The 17,984-nt window shown below is 40.5% G+C and overlaps 1 protein-coding gene across 1 annotated transcript in view; it reads left to right on the forward strand.

Moving 5' to 3' along the window:
• The first annotated feature begins 4,526 nt into the window (after positions 1–4,526).
• The window catches only part of NEDD9 (neural precursor cell expressed, developmentally down-regulated 9), a 176,694-nt gene continuing 163,236 nt past the window's right edge, over positions 4,527–17,984 (forward strand). Inside the window, exon 1 of the mRNA XM_074335230.1 lies at positions 4,527–4,683. The gene's annotated coding sequence lies outside the window, so the exon portion shown is untranslated. The remainder of the gene's footprint in view (positions 4,684–17,984) is intronic.

The following is a 17,984-nucleotide window of genomic DNA, read 5'->3' on the forward strand; positions in this document are numbered from 1 at the left end:
TCCTAATGCTAAACATCAAAAATAGTAGCTATTACGATTATTATTGATCAAGTAATAATACTTGAAACTAATTCACAAGACTGACAGATGAGCACAGAATGAGGAACAGGATGGATGGAACAGTGAAGTTCTGCAGAAACCATGAGGGATGCTTATGGAGTTCACATCAGCAGCTCTGACCACCGGCGTGACATGAGGTGAGTGCTAGACTCCGAGCTTCCAGAGAGTTTAAGAGAAGTCTGGAAAGAAAATTTGACAGATAGTTAGTGGGAGGTGAGTAGGAAGATTCCTGAGCAGCAGCAGGGCCTCAGCTGAGGTTATTTTTGGGAGAATTTGCAAGGAAACAAATTGGCCTTTGTTGACTTTCCCCCAGTGAGTCTGGGTAGCTCAAGAGTGTGAGTGAAAGTAGATTGAGCTTTCTTCTAGGGCTGCAAATGGGTGAACACCCAGGAGAACAAGAAAAAGGAAATCAACTTTAATGTATTGCTGAAATAGCTGGTCTTGGGGTTCTGGCAATATAAGGATGCTAGACTCCAAGACTTGGCTGATGGATTGGGAGAAGAGAAGAGGCAGAAGACAAAAATGCTCTGTTTATGAGAGAGAGAAAGGGAGGGTTGTAAGGGGCAAGAGACAAGAAGAAGAAGGTGGAGAGTTTCAGTTTGCCATGCCTATTAGACTGTAATTTCTCTTAGGGACAGAGCTAATTCTCACTCATTTTTTATTTCTCATAGCACTTGTTCGGTAAATGTTTTTAATATCATGAGTGAACCAATTAATGGGAATAGTCATCTCACTAGATTATCTCCCCGCTATGCTATGAGTTTCTTGAGAGCAGGTCCTGTGTCTTGTGGACTGATGTATCAAAAATGCACAGGAAAGCCCAGGGGAGTTTGCAGGTACACAACAGTTACTTAATGGACAGATGAACTGGATTTTTTGAGCTCTGATTTCTTCATCTAAAAATGAAAACCACAAAACCAACTCCCATTCCTGAGTAGGGATGAGGCATATGTTATAATACTAGACAACTTTGCTCTCAAAACTTGCCAAACCAACTCCTGAGCATATTCATTTAAATTCCTCAGTGGGCAGCTGACTCCCTGTGGCTAATACTGTCTTCAATCATGGATGTAAATGAGTCAAACAAATGGAATCAAAACTACACATGGACAAACACACACACAAACACACACACACACACACGCGCGCGCGCGAGCACACAACATGGCCACAGATTTTTCAACATTTTCATCTTCTCAAATTGTCCTCCCTTTTCCACCCCTCGGCCTCCACTCCATGTAGCAGTCACTTCTTGGACCAAACATTCATGACAAATTCAAAACAGTTGCCTGGGGTTTGGCTACTGCTTAACAGGTAGTTATAAACTATTCTGTGGTGCTAACCGAGATTCCAGCTAACTGAGATGGCATGAAGAAGCTAATTAAAGCAGTCAAGAAAACTGTTTAAATAAAGATGGAAATGTAAACACAGCTTTCATTGGATAGAGTGATTAGAAATTACAGCTGTTTGTTTTTTTGTCAGAACCATCTGTGGTTTTTCAAAATCTTGACACATGGCATAACCTGCCACTCATTAAAATAATAAAGCAAACCAAAAAGAGAAAGAGAGAGAGAAGAAAATAATCTAAGACTGTAAGTAGGAAAACAACCATAAAAAAGGCTCCATTTTTCCAAGTGAGAAAAATATTTAACTTGTTTTTCTAAAACAAGTCTGATCTGTTCTTGGACAAAGTCTGTGCTCCTTAGTTTGCCCTGCAGATGTGCCCTCCCCTTTCTGAAGAACTCAATAGTGGAAGATCCAGGCAGCTCAAAGTGGGAAACAAAGCCATTAGGGTGTAAATGAAAGAACAGAGCTAAGAATAATCAAGTTGCCAAACTGAAGTACTTTATTTAAGTAAAGCAAAATTTAGCTTTTTTTTTTTGGTATATCTAAAGTGTTATTGACTTCTGGAGAGAACTTGATGGCATTAATCTTTGAGTTATACTACATCAATGTAAATTATTTTTTCTATAATTGACACATTTAAATGTATACTACTTAAACATCTAATGAAGAACATAATACCTAGCTGATTTGGTGGTATAATGGAAAATTAATAGGGGGACATTTTGAAAAAAAATATGTATTATCTATATTACTCTTTTTCCTCTGTCAATTTATTATGAATATACAGCACTATAAAATAAAAACTTGGGAAAAGGATAATTCTACCCTAAACCTGGAACAGTTCTTGATACATAACATGTACTCAAGACTGCTTTTTTAAGAGAGAAACATAAATAAAGAAAGAACTTTGATGATATTTTTACCATGAATATTGCTAACTACACTTGATGCAATATACAAATGATGATTAACATAAATTTTTTTGTTATTGATGTATGAGGTGTGATCAAACAATACAATGTTTAAATTTTAAAAAATTATTACAGTAAAAGACACATTGCCATTAATCCCCCTCAAAATATTCCCCCTTGCTTAGAAAACACTTATCCTAATGTTCTTGCCAGTTTCTAAAGCAATTCTGGAAGTCCTCTTTTGTGAGTGTCTTTAGTTCTGCTGTCATGGCTGCCTCAATGTCCTGAATCATTTTGATTTTGGGAAAGAGCCAGAAGTCACACAGTGCCAGATCCCATGAATAAGGTGGATGAGGACACACCATAATGTTTTTGCTTGACAGAAATTGCAGTAAAACAGAAGCAATGTATGACACAAAGTGTTGTCTTTATGGAGGATGATTTATGGCACACTTTAAAACACCTTCTCTCAACCGTAGCTCACATCTGACTGACTGCACCAAACAAGCTGAAACTGGTCACACACTGTTACTAAGGTTCAACACACCACTTCCCTTATTGAAGATCCCTGCCTTTCCGTTGGTCAGCACTCGGCAGCAGCATTCACTGTATTTTGTGATCACAACGAAAAGGCTCCGTGTCACACATCGCTGGTAACAGTAGTTTCTATCAAATAAAAACATTAAAGTGTGTCCTCATCCACTTTATTCACCAGATCTGGCACTGTGCGACTTCTGGCTCTTCCCCAAAGTCAAAATGATTTAGGACATCGAGGCAGCCATGACAGTGCAACTAAAGAGACTCACAAAAGAAGACGTCCACAACTGCTTCAGACAGTGGCAAGAATGATGGGATAAATGTGTTCAGAGCAAGGGAGAGTATTTTGAGGGGGATTAATGGCAATGTGTCTTTTACTGTAATAATTTTTTTTTTAAATTTAAACTTTCACCGTAGTTTTTGATCACACCTCATTGTATTTATAAGTTCCAATCGCACAAAGTATTGAACTGAGTGTTTGCTTCTTTGTTTAAATGTGGCATCTGCTTATGGGCAGAGTGTTCTTAGCATGATGTAGGTCAGCTCACCATTTTAAAATAAATGACATGGATCTGAATTTCAGAGAAATCTTACTGCAAATTAAACAAAGAAAAGCACCAACATAACAGAAGTCACAAGAGCCTAACATACAACATGAGCAGAGTGTAAAGGGGAGGGGAGGACCAAAGACAACCCTTTTCTTGTAGGAAGGAGCGGGAGCATCAGGAACCACTGGATCACTTTGGGAGCATCAACTGCTCAAGCCATCTCCATCTTTCCTCAACTTTCCTTGTTCCCGAGTTATTTCTTAGGTACCAGCAAGGGGTGGGAAGTGGGGAAAAGAAGGAAGAAAAGCAAAGGACTGAGCTTATCATGATACCATTTGCCACTAATAATAATAGCAAATACTTATGTACTGCTTACTTATTTATTGGTGCCAGGTGCTCTTTGAGTGCTAACTCATCTAATTCTCACGACAACCCTGCGATTTATTCCCCTTTTGCAGATGAAGACGCCAAGGCACAGAAAGGTCAAAAATGTTTAAAGATTGCATGTAATTCAAACCAGGGTGGTTAGCCTCAGAGCATATCCACTTGTCTGCTACTCAAAAGTACAGCCAGAAGAAGACACAGGGTTTGGGATTAAGTGACTCTCAAATTCCTTTTCACATACTCACATAGGCTTCCATACCACATTGCAACAAGGAGAATTTCTACTGTTTCCCTAGCAGTGCAGTGTGCCTACCACAGTGTACAGGTTCAAAAAATACTTGTAAAATGAAAGGATGTCTTGTGTCAATTTATAGTGGAACTCCGGAATGTATTGAGTCCATAAAACCACAAAATCCCAATTTGGTTGGCCTTAAAATAGCCTAATTTTTGCCTCAATGCAGCCTAGAAAAGAGCTTATGCCACTTGCAAAGTACATTCCACAGAATTGTATTGCAATAACTTAAAGCTCATCTGTCTTTCTCAAAATAGTAAATGGTACAGATTAAAACTAGATTTCTTACCTGACCCTAAACTACAAGTCGTACACAGTGTATCGGAAGCTCTGACAGAGAAAAAAAGAAGAGGTACAGAGAGGAAATGAGCTGAGACAACATCAGTTCACAGCAACCGGAAGGAAAAACATACACATACTCCTGTCACTCACATTCTACGTGTGTGGTTGCTCGGTAGGAAATGCTTGCAGCTGCCTTTACAAGCAAGTCTGGTGGGGGCAGCAAGAGAGAAGCGTAATCATAAGGCAAGACTGAGCTGCTGCCTCCTGCCCGCCTGCCCAGACAGAGGGGAGACCGGATGACCCACCAGTGATTCAACTTGGGGTGAGTTCTCAGACACTTGCTGTGGCTTGAGGGGAGAAGGGAGGGGAGACTCACTCAGACTGACTTCCTGAGTTGGTGTCAGACTTCTGGTGGTATTCCCCACTGTTAACACCCTTTAACTGGAGGTGGAAGGAACTCAACATGCACCAAAGGAGGAAATAGTGATTCCAGGTCTCCTATAAGTTGACCTGGAGGCACTGGCTTTCATGCAATTTAAAACCTACATGATTCTATTTTTCAAAATCATCCTGGGTAGGTGCTTCCTGGTGTGTAACGTAGATGGCTCCTCCCTCTTCCTACAGTCCTCAGAGATCTTACCTGTGAAAACCTTGAGCTCTTACTTTTCTTAAATTATTTCAGTACTCTAGATTGCAGGCTGTCACTTACAGCTTATGATGGGCAAGAGTCATTTATAATGCCATTGTCAGCCTCTCAGGGAATGACTCCTGAGGGCAAGATATGGTGATTGAGAACTGAACTCAGTGTGTGTCCCCATCTGTAGAGCCCTGGTCATTTGTATCCTCTCTAAGGGGTTGGGGACAAATTACACTGTGTTCTACCTGTCACCACGGGGCACACCAAAACTTCATCCATACCTTTCTCTATATTTATTAATTCATTTACTACTCGTTCATTCATTCAGTTGCCTTCCTTCCGCAAAGGATTTGAGGCCACCTTTTTATCTTGTTGAAATTACTTCAATATGAAGAACACATACAACTTCAAAGGGGGAGAGCCTTTCTAAAAGGGTCATACAGTAGTAACCCCCATCCACAGTTTCACTTTCCACAGTTTCAGTTACCTGCCACCAACAATGGTCCAAAAATATTAAATGTGAAATCCCAAGAATAAACAATCCATACGTTTTCAATCATGGGCCATTCTAAGTAGCAGGATTAAATCTCACCCTGTCGTACCCAGGACACAAATCATCCCTTGTCCAATGCATCCACACTGTACATGCTTCCTGTCTGTTAGTCACTTAATAGCCTTCTCAGTTATAACAGCTACTGTCTCAATATATGGTACGTGTGTTCAGGAAACCTTATTTGACTTAATAATGGCTCCAAAGCACAAGAGTAGTAATGCAGGCAATTCGGATATGCCAACGAGAAGCCATAAAGTGCTTCCTTTTAGGTGAAAAGGGGAGTTTTATCATTGTTCTATTTTATTATTAGTTATGGTTGATCTCTTACTGTGCCTAATTTATAAATTAAACTGTATCATAGGTAGGTATGCATCGGAAAAAACATAGTACATATAAAGTTTGGTACTATCCGTGATTTCAGGTGTCCACAGGGGGTCTTGGAACATTATCTCCCGTGGATAAGGAGGGACAACTGTATGTTGTCTAAAGCCGCGTGGAGAAGGGAGAGCAGTCTTTTCCCTGTGCTAGTGATGAGAGGTGAGAGTGGGTGCTCCAGTCTGTCAAACTCCTGCTTGAGGAGCCCCTCCTTTCCCCCACAAGCTGGTGTCCCACCCAGATGGGTGTGAAGAACAATGTCCATAACAGAACCCTGGGAACCAGCCAAGCAGTTTTCCTCCCTGTTTCTGTTTCCTCCCATGTTGGGTTATTTTCAAGGACATTCCTGTTCTAAGGATAGGGCAAAGTGGAGCGGTGGAAAGGGAAGGATATGAAATCAGTTTTGAGTTAGAGCTCCACTGTTTCTTGTTAATTACTTAATTAATTTAGCAAATACCTAGTGAGTATGTACGGTGTGGAAGTCACTTTTAAGTCAAAACTTACATAAGTTGAAGCAAAATTGACGCTGTCCTGTCCCCCCAAAAAGTTCAGTCCAGAGGAGAGGCAGGCATTAATAAGTACACAGTGATGAGAACCTGAACATACTGTGGGGGAACCTGATCTCATTGGGAGTCAGGGAGGTTTCCTAATGAAGGCGGAAATGAGAACTGAAAAAAGCATAGGAGTTCATAAGGTGAAGGACTAGGTTACACTCCAGACAGAGGGAACAGTTCACAGCCCCACGCCCTGAGGTGGAAGGTGGCAGAGTGCCCAGCACAATTAAGGCCAATGTGGCCAGAGGGGAGAGAGGAGTAGCTCAAGGTGAGCCCAAAGCTGCCTATGGGGACAGCATTAAACATGCTGCTTATTCTAAAAGTGTGGAGAAGCCAGGGGTCTTGTGATCTGATCTGCATATTTCAGGAATCCTTTTGGTACCATGTGGAGAATGGATGGGAGGGGACCACACCTATAGACAGGAAGACCATGTAGAAGGTTAATGAAGTCAGCCAAATGAGGGTATCTATGGGAGTACAGACAAGACAAGACTGGTGGCAGTGGAGATAGAATTAGTCAATTAGAAAGGAAAATCAACAGGGCTTGGTGGAGAACCAGAAAGGAAAGAGAGTGCAAAGTGTCAAAGATGACCCTCAGTTTCCTGGTTTGGGCATCCCAATGGATGTTGACGCTGCTTGCCCATCACAGGGACTGGAAAGTTGGTGGAGACCCAGCCTGGGGTTAGGTCAGTTCTGAAATTGATGATTTTGGAGGGCCTAGCAGATGTCCAAAGACATGTATCAGCCAAAGAGGTGGTGCTGACCAACATCTAGACCTCAGCGCAGAGGTCTGGAGATCCTTGGCATTCAGATGGTAATTGAAGCCATGAGTAGAGATGATACATACGGTCATGTGTCGCTCAGTGATGGATATGTTCTAAGAAACGTGTCGTTAGGCAATTTTGTCATTGTTTAAACACTTAAGGGTCATGATGAACAAAATAACATGAGATTAAATAAAGCACAAGAGAAAATGATGCAATCAAGGGACAGAGTAAACACCAGATGTATAAAACTGCGCAAGTGTATCACAGCATACTGTTTGTGTTCTACAGCAAACTTTTTTTGTAAGTGGGACGAGCACACTCTAAAATAACAAGTAAAAGTATAATATAGCAAATATATAAACCAGGACCATAGCCGTTTATCCTCATTGTCGAGTATTATGTACTGTACATAATTGCATGTGCTAAACTTTCATGTTACTGGCAGTGCAGTATGTTTGTTTACACAAGCACCACCACAAACACGTGTGTGATGCGTTTTGTAAGATGTCACCACAGCTACAATGTCACTAGGTGATAGGAATTTTTCAGCTCCGTTATAATCTATGGAACATGCAGTCTGTCATTGACTAAAACATCATTACGCAGTGGATGACTCTACTTAAGAGACTAACAAGTGAGAAAAAAGAAGGATAACTTCGGCATTTTTCAGTTCTCATTTCTACCTTCCTTACGGAAACCTCCCTGAATCCCAGATTGAACCTCAAGAAACTCTAACATCTAAATAGAGGTACAGGAGAATAAGCTCTCCAAGAAGACTAGGATGGTTTTAAAAAGTTAAACAAAAAACCATGTGACTCAGCAACTCCTAGTTGTATAACCAAAACAATTGAAAACAGGACCCAAATAAGCACATGTACACACATTTTCATTGTAGCACTTTTCACAACAGCCAAAACGTGGAAGTAGTTTAAATGCCCATCAGCAGGTGAATGGAAACACAAATTGTGGTGTTTTCATATAATAAAATATTACACGTATTCAGCCACAGAAAAGAATAAAGTACAGATACTTGCTAAAACATGAATAAATCTCAAAAACATTGTGCTAAGTGCAAGAAGCCTGGCACAAGAAATATATGATTCCATTTATATGAACTATCCAGAATAGGTAAGTCAATATGGACAGAATGCAGATTGGTGGTTACCAGAGGCTATGATAGTGGGAAATGGAGAGCATCTGCTTAATAGGTATGGCGCTTCCTTTTGGGGTAATAAAAATGTTTTGGAACCAAACAGAGGTGGTGATCGCACAGCATTGTGAATATATTGAATGTCATGGACTTGTTCTCTTTAAAATGGGTAATTTATGTTATGTGAATTTCACCTGAATGAAAAAAAAATAAAGGATAAGACCAGGAAGGTGTAACCAGAGGTGAAAAAGAATATAGGCTGTATGACTTTGATCAAATGATATAACTCCTGCTGCTTCTTCCTCTGTGTGTAAATAAGGGAAATAGCTATCTTGAAGTGCTGTGGTAAGGATTAAACGTGATAGCAAAATTTGTAAGTGTCCAGCAGAGAAGGGTTGTAGTAGAGGCAGTCAGTGTCCTACATACAGCCTGCAGGCTTCATCAGGACTGGGCTGATTTCTACCAGCCACAATCTTTATTTCAGGACCTCGGAGCTTTCTCCAAGCCCGGTAGGGCCACTATTATTGGCCAAAGACAAATGAAAATACCCAGGAATTAACTCTCCAATACGCTATGAATAACCCGCCTCCGTCAGGCCTGAGTGGAATAACTCTAAGACATGTCTCTGCCTTTTCCCAAAGTTTCCACGTGGGCTTAAGCTCCAGTTGCTCACAGTGGTAGCTGGCTTGCTAATGTGCCCTTTATGGTTTCCCTCCTTCCCTGTTCACTCCCCTCGCTCCTTCCTAACTCCTGGGATCACGTCTTAAACTACATGCACTTAAATCCTGGGTCAAAGTCCGCTTCTGGGGGACTCAAGCTGAGACCACCTGCTACCCATGTTGTGGATATTCAAGTTGTTTCATCCTTCATTCCCCAGTCATCACCTCCATTTGACCTTGGATGTCTGTGTTTTGATATTCCATATATCTATTCAGAGGCCATATGAGGGTCTCCTCATCTGCTTCTGAGACCAGGCGGGAGAAAGGGCCCAGGTGCTGTCACAGGGAAAGCTCCTTTAAACTCAACATGTGCTGCACAAAACTGCACCCCATGAAAACACATCCTACTATACACCCCCTTCACTTTCCTTCTGCTTATCTGTCTCCCTGCAACTCATTTGATCAAAATTTCCAAAATGTGGGGCACAATATGATAATTTTACATGATACATGACATACAAATGTGATATTAAATCACACTGAGTCACTGGACTTTGTCATAGAAAGAAAATTTCCATTTTCACTTTTTTGTTCCTCTGATTTGGGCCTGATCTTAACATCCTCTAACTATTGGTCATTTACCTTTTTAACAAAGAGAAAGTGGACCTGGGGCTATGGGCCATCACCAGGAAATGGTAGCTAGCTAAAATTTAATAACATGGTTTTTGTTTTTCTGCATTTGTATTTCATGATTATCTTCTATGAACCACAATGGCACTGGTTTCTTATTTGCAGGAGTGGTATAAAAGTGGTTTTATGTGGTTTCTTTTTTAAATATAAATGTCTTTAAGTAAAAACAGGTGAATCAATGTAAAGAAAAACGTATGTTACTAATTGTACTGGCTGCACACCTGATATGGCAAACATGGGCAGGTGCGACTTGAGTGAGAGAAGCCCGGGAAGAGCTCCCCCGCGGTGTGTGAGGGCAGGCTGTGTGTTACCCCATGAGCACGGTGGGCGTGCGGGCCACGGCTGTGTCTTACTCTAACGAGTGCTGTGGGGTCACAGCTGTGTCTCACCCAGTGGCCACCCAGTGTGAGTCGCAGGGCCAGGAATGGCATGGCCTCCTAGCCAGGGGGTGTTTAAGCTGCCCTTGTTTGCTGCAGGCTATTTTTGGTCAAATAAACAACTTTGCTTCCCACACTGGCTCCCAAATATCCATGGTATAGATGACTCAAAATTGACACATGACAAGTCTCCATTATATGGTAGTTCCAGCCCTAAGGAAGAGTCCTGGGGATTGAAAGCAATGCTGAATAGGGTGACAGGTGGACGTGTCAATGCGTCCACATTCCTTTTCTCCTTCACTTCAGATAGAGCTTTGGTTAACAGAAGTCTATAACTCAATGAACTTTCTCTCTAATTTCTGGAAGCACCTGTTCTTCCCTAAGCCCCTCTCTTCACTTTCCAACGAAGGTGAAAAATGAGGGCTAATAATCCAGGTAAATTCCACTTTAGAAAATTTTTAAAATATGGCGAAACATTTCATACTTCAAAGAAGTATGTATACGGTGTGTGTATATTCTAAATAATAATAGAAATAATAAAACAAGTACATGTTTACCTACTCACCACCTTACCAAACCTTGAAGCCACAGGCCCCTAAGCAACTGTGTTCATCTCCTCCCATCGCCTACCACATAAAGAGAACTGCAGTCTTAAGCCTTGTTAATCACATTCCCCAACTTCTCTTTTTAGATTCGCCTCACATGTCTAGATGTATACATATATGCATACGTGTATATGCAATTTATATATATACAGATAAAGTAATCTGTACATAACTTATGCATATGCAGTTTAATTTTGCCTGTTGGGGAACTTTTAACAAACGTCATCATACCATATTTATTCTTCATAACTGGCTTTCTGGCTCAACATTGTTTTTGAGAGTTATCCATGTCGATGCAAACAGGTGCTGATGTCTCATTTTCACAGCTGTATAACATTGTATTGTGTAAACATCTGACTATCCATTTATCATTTCTATCAATTGACAGTGGTAGGTAATTGCCAAAGATAAAGGCTCAGAGTATAATTTCAGGAAGGCACAATGCGCCCCACATTTCTCTCTCTCTGAGGCACAAAATATTACCAGCACAGGCATGAAGCTTTGTCTTATGTTAGAAACACGTTTTAACTGGAGATAAGAGGTGAATGAATTAGGGACCTGAGATTGAAAAGGGAAAAGACATGAAAGGAGGGAAGGGGCCTTAAATAGAGGCAAGGAAGGGATAAAACTGACTCCTGCAGATAAAATACACTCTGGGAGGAAGAATTGTGCTGCTTGCGGGCACATGAAAGAAAGTTTCCACCCTCTCAGTCCACTTCCTCTACCACATAAACCCTTGGGGGAAGGATCTCGATGAAAACTTTTCAAAAGCAACCTCCCCACAGATGAGCGCATGGGCATTCATCAGTCAGTCTTCGCTAGCGCTGAAAGAGGACCCAGTTTCACACTATGCTCCCCCAGAGGCTTCCCAGTGATGTATTTTTAGATTTATCTTTTCTTTATAGCACAAAGGACTAATTAGCTACCACACAATCATCAAATGGTACAGTGTTCGTGAACCTTCTGTAACCTTTTATCTAGTTTCCATGACTCTGAAATTCCCCACCCACAGCTTCACTCGTGAAGAGTGGAAATATTTAGAGGAAGTGATACCATCAGCCCCCCAGGTTCACCATGGGAAGTATTTTCCCCTAAGAGCAGAGCGGTAAGCCGGTGCCTCACCTACCACCATCACATCATGGCTTTCGTGGGTATTGTTGTTCTTTAGCACCCGTTTCTCTCGAGAGAAAATGTGCAGGTGCTTTGCGTCACACGAGAAACGAAACAGTGAGGAGGTAATGTGCACTGTTCCTCTACCGGAGAGAGAAATGGAGGCCAATAGCTAGTGTCACTGCTCTGGCTTTGATGCCTGTGGCTTGATGGGTGTGATTCTTGGTAAATGAGATGTATTGACTTATTTATTCATTGAAAGAGCACATGGCTAAGAGATACTGCATTATTCAAGGTTCTCAGAGAAACAGAATCACCAGGATGTGTATACATACCGTGCTTCCCCAAAAATAAGACCTAACCAGAAACCAAGCCCTAGCGTGATTGTTCAGGATGACAGCCCCTAAACATAAGCCCTAATGCATCTTTTGGAGCAAAAATTAATATAAGACCCGGTCTTATGTTCGGGGAAACACGGTAGGTACACATATACAGAGAGATTTATTTTAAGGAATTGGCTTGTGCATTTATGGAAACTAGCATGTTAAAAATCTGCAGAGTAGGCTGCCTGGCTGGAGAGCCAGGGATGAGGTGACGTGGTAGCTGACTGCAAAGAGAGTCGGAGGGCAGAATTCTAGCTCACGGGAAGTCAGTCTTTTTTCTTTTGAGGCCTTCACTGATTAGACGAGGCCCATTTACACTGTGGAGGATAATTTGCTTTATGCAGGATCTACTGATTTAAATGCTAATTTTGCTTAAATATAACTTCACAGCAACATTGAAAATACTGCTTCACCAAATATCCAGGTATCTTGTCCTGGCCAAGTTGACACATAAAATTAACCACCACAGATATCATATCTCCTTTCAGAAAATAAGTTGGTAGTTATTTATGCAACATTTGTTAAGGGCCCACTGTGGACCAGGCACTGTGCTAGGTGTTAGGTGTCAGTAGTGAAGCCAAGTAGACAAAGTCCCCACCCTCATATGTGAGCGGTGTCCAAGGAAGTAAAAACACTTGCAGTAGGTTTCATGCCTTCAAGAAGCCCTGGGGCCAATGAAGTCCATTTTTTCTTTAAAATATGGTAGTGGGACAAAGTGAGGTTGTGTCTTCATGGGTTTTATGGTTGACAAAGGACCTCAGACGTAAATTATATGATGACCGTAACACATTTCAGCAATTATACACAACATGCTATCCTTTATACAGCTTCCAAAAGCACATATAATTCAGTTATAAGTGGCAGAGAGGCTTAACAAATTGCACAAACATGTATTTAAAATAAAACGACCAGTGTTTTGTCCATAGTTATTCTTTTTCATAATTTCTTTATTTTTATGTAAAGATGAATGAAAGAACCACTTAATTAAGGTGTCATGATTTCGGAAGGACTGATTTGAGAAAATTTAGGACTGCATGCTCCATGGTGTTTGTTTCTTTGGTTGCTTTAAATTAGTTACTTTATTGGCCTCTGTTTTCATTGTGTTGTTTTGCTTTTTTTTTCTTCTTTTTGTCTGAAGCAAGGGCAGGCATTAGAAATAAAGGCATTAGTACATGTGATTTATAAACTAAGAATCCATTTTCTTAAAATGATGGGATTATTTGTGCCAGCTTGCTGGTACGTGCTATACGTGGCCACGGGCACAGGCGTGTCACACACATAACCTACACTTGAAGAAGTCAGCATTTTATTAGACTATATAAAAGAGCCACATTCCCACCTCACACACCCATTCCATTACCTGCACTTATCTCCAGACCTGACATAGTAAATACCTGTGCATTTACTTATTGTCTGTTTCCCTCCCTGGAATGCCAGCTCTGTGAGTGCAAAACTTTGTTTTTGTTCACTGTTGTATCTCTGGCATTTAGCAGGTACTCAAAAAATATTTGCTGAATAGATGAATGAATGAATGAGTGAATGACCAAGTGAATGTTAGAGAGCAGTGCTACTGTGCAGGAGAAAAAGAGCAATTTAAGCCAAGAAATCTGCTCAGGGGAGGGGAGGCTTGGGATGGTCGTTGTAGAATAGGAAAGATACAAAAAGTATGAGGTTGTGAAGGGAAGAAAAGGCAGAGTGCAGACTGTGAAAGTGCAGAAGTGGAAGCCATCCCTCTTGCACACTGGACAAGTGGGCAGCAGCCCTGGCAATCCATTGTGAAAGTGAGAAGCCCACCTTCTCAGGCTGCACAATCTGTAGCAAAGACAGACTTTTCCTCAGGAAAGCAAATTTGGATCTGCTCCAGTATTTGAATAACAGCCTGATTGAAAACAGACTTCAGCTTAATATAGCAGAACAAAGAGTATTTTTGGCTTAAGCATTTTTCAGAGACAATGTTGCTGGCTTCTTGCTCAGAAAACTTCAGTAACACTTTCATATACCGTTTTACTCTAAGCAGGCCTGTGATTGGCCCTCCTGGGATCCTGCCAGGATGATTTAGCAGCGAAATGTGTCTATTTCACAGTGAAACAAAGTATTGCATAGGGAAAAGATTTTTCACATATATCAGTTAACATTCCCAACAACAATATACCTTGAATTCCTAGTTAGAGAAGTGTTGGCCTCTTCTATGCCATTTTTTCCTCTCTTCTGCATAATTTAGGATTTCTTAATAGCATAGAACAGCTTCTGGGCCCAATACTCTATTTGAGTTCAACCCAGCATGGGTTTCTTTCTTTTGAGGCTATTTGAAATGTAGTTGTACATGATACTGAAAATATGAACACAATCCAAGTGCCCACTGGTAGGGTCCTTATTATAATTTGGAAATTCATACTCTGGAATACTATGTGCTGCTGTTCAAAAATAATAAAGCTAAGCTATGCACAAAGACATGAGAAGATGTGAATTAAATTCAAAGCAAAATGTACTATAGAACATACAGTGTAAGTCCATTTTCTAATAAAATGATTATTATTTACTCTCTCCTTGTAAAAGAAAAAAAGTGATCATTGGAGTTCAGGAAATGGGTAGAGCTAAGAGGGTTGGAGTAACTGATGAGATTCTTACGAGGGCAGTCTGGAGTCAACTGCCTGGGTTTGAATCTCACCTCTGCCACCCATCAGCTCTGTGCCCTTGAGGTAGGTTACTTTACTTTTCTATTTCTCAGTTTCTCATATGCAGAAGAAGTAATAACAGTCCTACCTCACTTGGTGGTTTTGAAGGTTTTATGAGTCAGTGTATGGTTTTGAGAGTTCTATGAGTCAGTATAAGGCAAAGTACCTAAAGCTCTATCCAATACATTAAGTGCTTGATACATATTAGCTAGTAGGAGGAAGAGAAGGAAAGAGGATAAAGTTTCATAAAAGAGAAGAGGCCTAAAGAATGAGTAGGGTTTGACAAGAAGAGAATTCCAGAAAAGACCATGGAAAATTGAAAAGGAAAAATAAAAGGATAAATGAAACGATCCAATTAAGTTCAGTTCAACCTCTGTAAAGAAAGTAAAAATGATACTACAATACCTACGTGATAAACAGGAGAACATAGGTACAAATATTAAAATGAAATATAAGGAGGATTTTTTAAAGTTCGTTTTCCTTTGTTATCATGTAGACCAACCTGCTTATTAGTCATCAGTCAACAAATATTTATAGAGTGTCTACAGTGTGCTGGGTCCTGCCGGAAACCAGCCCAACAGTCCTCGCCAGCATAGGACTTTTTTCAAGTGGGTTGTAAGTTGGAAAACTACTGGGATTATTTGTTTCACTGTGTGTTGATTTTGTAATGTACCCAAGTATGATAGCAGTTACCTTAGTATGACTCATTAATAAACAGAAAAAAAATTATGGCCAACCCTTGATTTTCTGTACTAATGAGGAATCACAAGAATAAATACAGTTGATAAATTAAATTATGATTATTTCATTTGTAAATTAAGTAAATCATCATTGTTTTGCCTTTCATGTTGAAAGCCTTTCTCCATCTGTTTGGATTTCTGGTTATCCTCTATCCCCAGCTCTCTGTCTCAACTTGCAAATGTTAGGTTACCACAGTACGTTGTAAGCAGCCCCTTCCTTGGTCACGGAGTTGGGTGACCTTGGCAAACACCTTATCACCTCTGCCCTGTAAAGTAAATGCAACTGGGTTCCTGAAACACTGAGACTTTTGCTCACTAGCTCTGACCATACTGAAGAGTCCTTGTGGGAGCCCAGATTCAGCCTTGTAAATCTCTGAGCATTCAGACAGGCCAGATATTTCATAGCTCTGCAGGATTGATTTGCAAGGGGTGCTGCGTGGAAGGTGCCAAAATAGCTAGTGGCTAAATTTAAGAAATTATAGTAATTAGTTGGTCCAAAGGGGCATCATTCACTCTTAGAATCACATTTCCCAAGGATTGAGCTGGGGAGTTTGGTCTCCATGGAAGAGTTAAAAATCAGACAGACACCATTACAAAAATTTCCACTGAACAGAAGTCCCTTCTAAGAGAAGCCGAGAGACTTGCTAATTGCAGCGTACTCTAAACCTAAGGACAGTGGATTGCATTTGCAAAGAAAGCACAAGACATTTGAATGATGGGGAGGGGAGGGAGGCTTCCAAGCAGATGAATCTGAACCCAACTGGCAGGATGAGTCCTTTTAGAACAATGATCCATTTTAGAGTGAGCTGTGTTGGGAGATCAGTCAAATTTGCTTTCTCCAAGGTTCTTACCAACGGTAAAGATTGATAAAACACATTTCTGCTGCTGTGTTTTTCAAAAGTTCAACCATATAATAACTTTAGCAGGCACATCATACTACACTGTCTAAATTTCAAACATTTCCTTGATGTAGGATGATCACAGTAGAAAGGAATGTTATTATCCAGCCATCGGTAAGATTTTGTCATCCTTAATCCTAGAAACGAAATCACTAACTACTTCGGAGGCTCTGACCTAAATCTTAATTGATGCCCATTGTCTTTTTAGACCATTGTGTGATTTTAACCAGACAAATCCAGAAGGAGGGATTGAAGCTGCTGCAATGAGGAAATGCTACTATTTTGACTAGTCATATAGTGAGTTTATTGCAACACCCTTCCATTTATAATTTAGCTCTCCTCTTGAGGTAACCCTCCTTTCTTAATGTTCAATGTGGTAAAAACTAGGTTTTTATTTTATTCTTGATTTTTCTCTTGGTGCTCGTTAACGTCATTGGATCAAAATATTAATCGCTAACTTTCAGGTACTAACTTATAATTCAGTCAGCACATTGGCCCACATCAACTTACTTAATGTTCACAGTGGTCCTGGGGAATATCATTATAGCCTCAACTCCACAGATAATGAAAGTGTGGAGACTGAGGTGGGATAGATGAGGTGACTTACATAAAGTCAGGCAATGGATCAAATGACACAGCTGGACCTAACGCACAGGTCTTTTGACTAAGTCATTTGCTTAAGACATTCATCCACCGGCTAGGCAACTCTTTGTGGTAAATCACTGGCCAGCATAGATGTCTGTGGTGTGAGAATATTGATTTTTCTTAGATTAAAATGCATTTTATTTCAAGATAGGAGGCTGTAGTTGTTTATTTCAACATCTCCTCTATAGCTTTTGAAGTACCGACTGCCAAGGGCCAAGATTTCCTCTGGAGAAATCTACTGCATGCGTGAAGTGACCCGTCAGCACCACCACTTTTTCTTCCTATGTCACATTTCTTTGTTTTGACATTTATTATGACATCCTGTTTTCGAGTGCCTACTATCCATGGGCTACTTCCAATTTTACTTTGTCAAAATGTGCTTGTAGGAAAAAACTTGGCCTTATTGATTTCAACTGTTGCAACGCCAACGTACTACTCACCTGCTCTTTACCTTTTAAGTCATATTTCTTACTGTGGAATAAGAAGTTTGCTTCTCAAATAAAGTGAACTTGGGGGAGTAGGTGGGAAGCAGACGAAATTTTAAATCAAGGACATCTTCCTTTACCCTCCAAATTCTACTATGTAGATGTAATGTGCTTTAGCCAACTCTACTCTTAACTCGGACATCTCAGTGCACCAGGGCGACATGGCATCTTGCCACAGCATGACATATAGCAAGCAGGCATTCATCAGGAAGAGCTGTTTTTCTTTGATGGTTGTGCAAGAATGGATCTATGGAATGCTGGGGTCATTTTGTTTCCTCCGTGAAAAGAAACAGGACATTTTTTCATTAACTAGAAGGCT

Source organism: Rhinolophus sinicus, linkage group LG06, assembly GCF_036562045.2.
Source record: "Rhinolophus sinicus isolate RSC01 linkage group LG06, ASM3656204v1, whole genome shotgun sequence".
Taxonomy (NCBI): domain Eukaryota; kingdom Metazoa; phylum Chordata; class Mammalia; order Chiroptera; family Rhinolophidae; genus Rhinolophus; species Rhinolophus sinicus.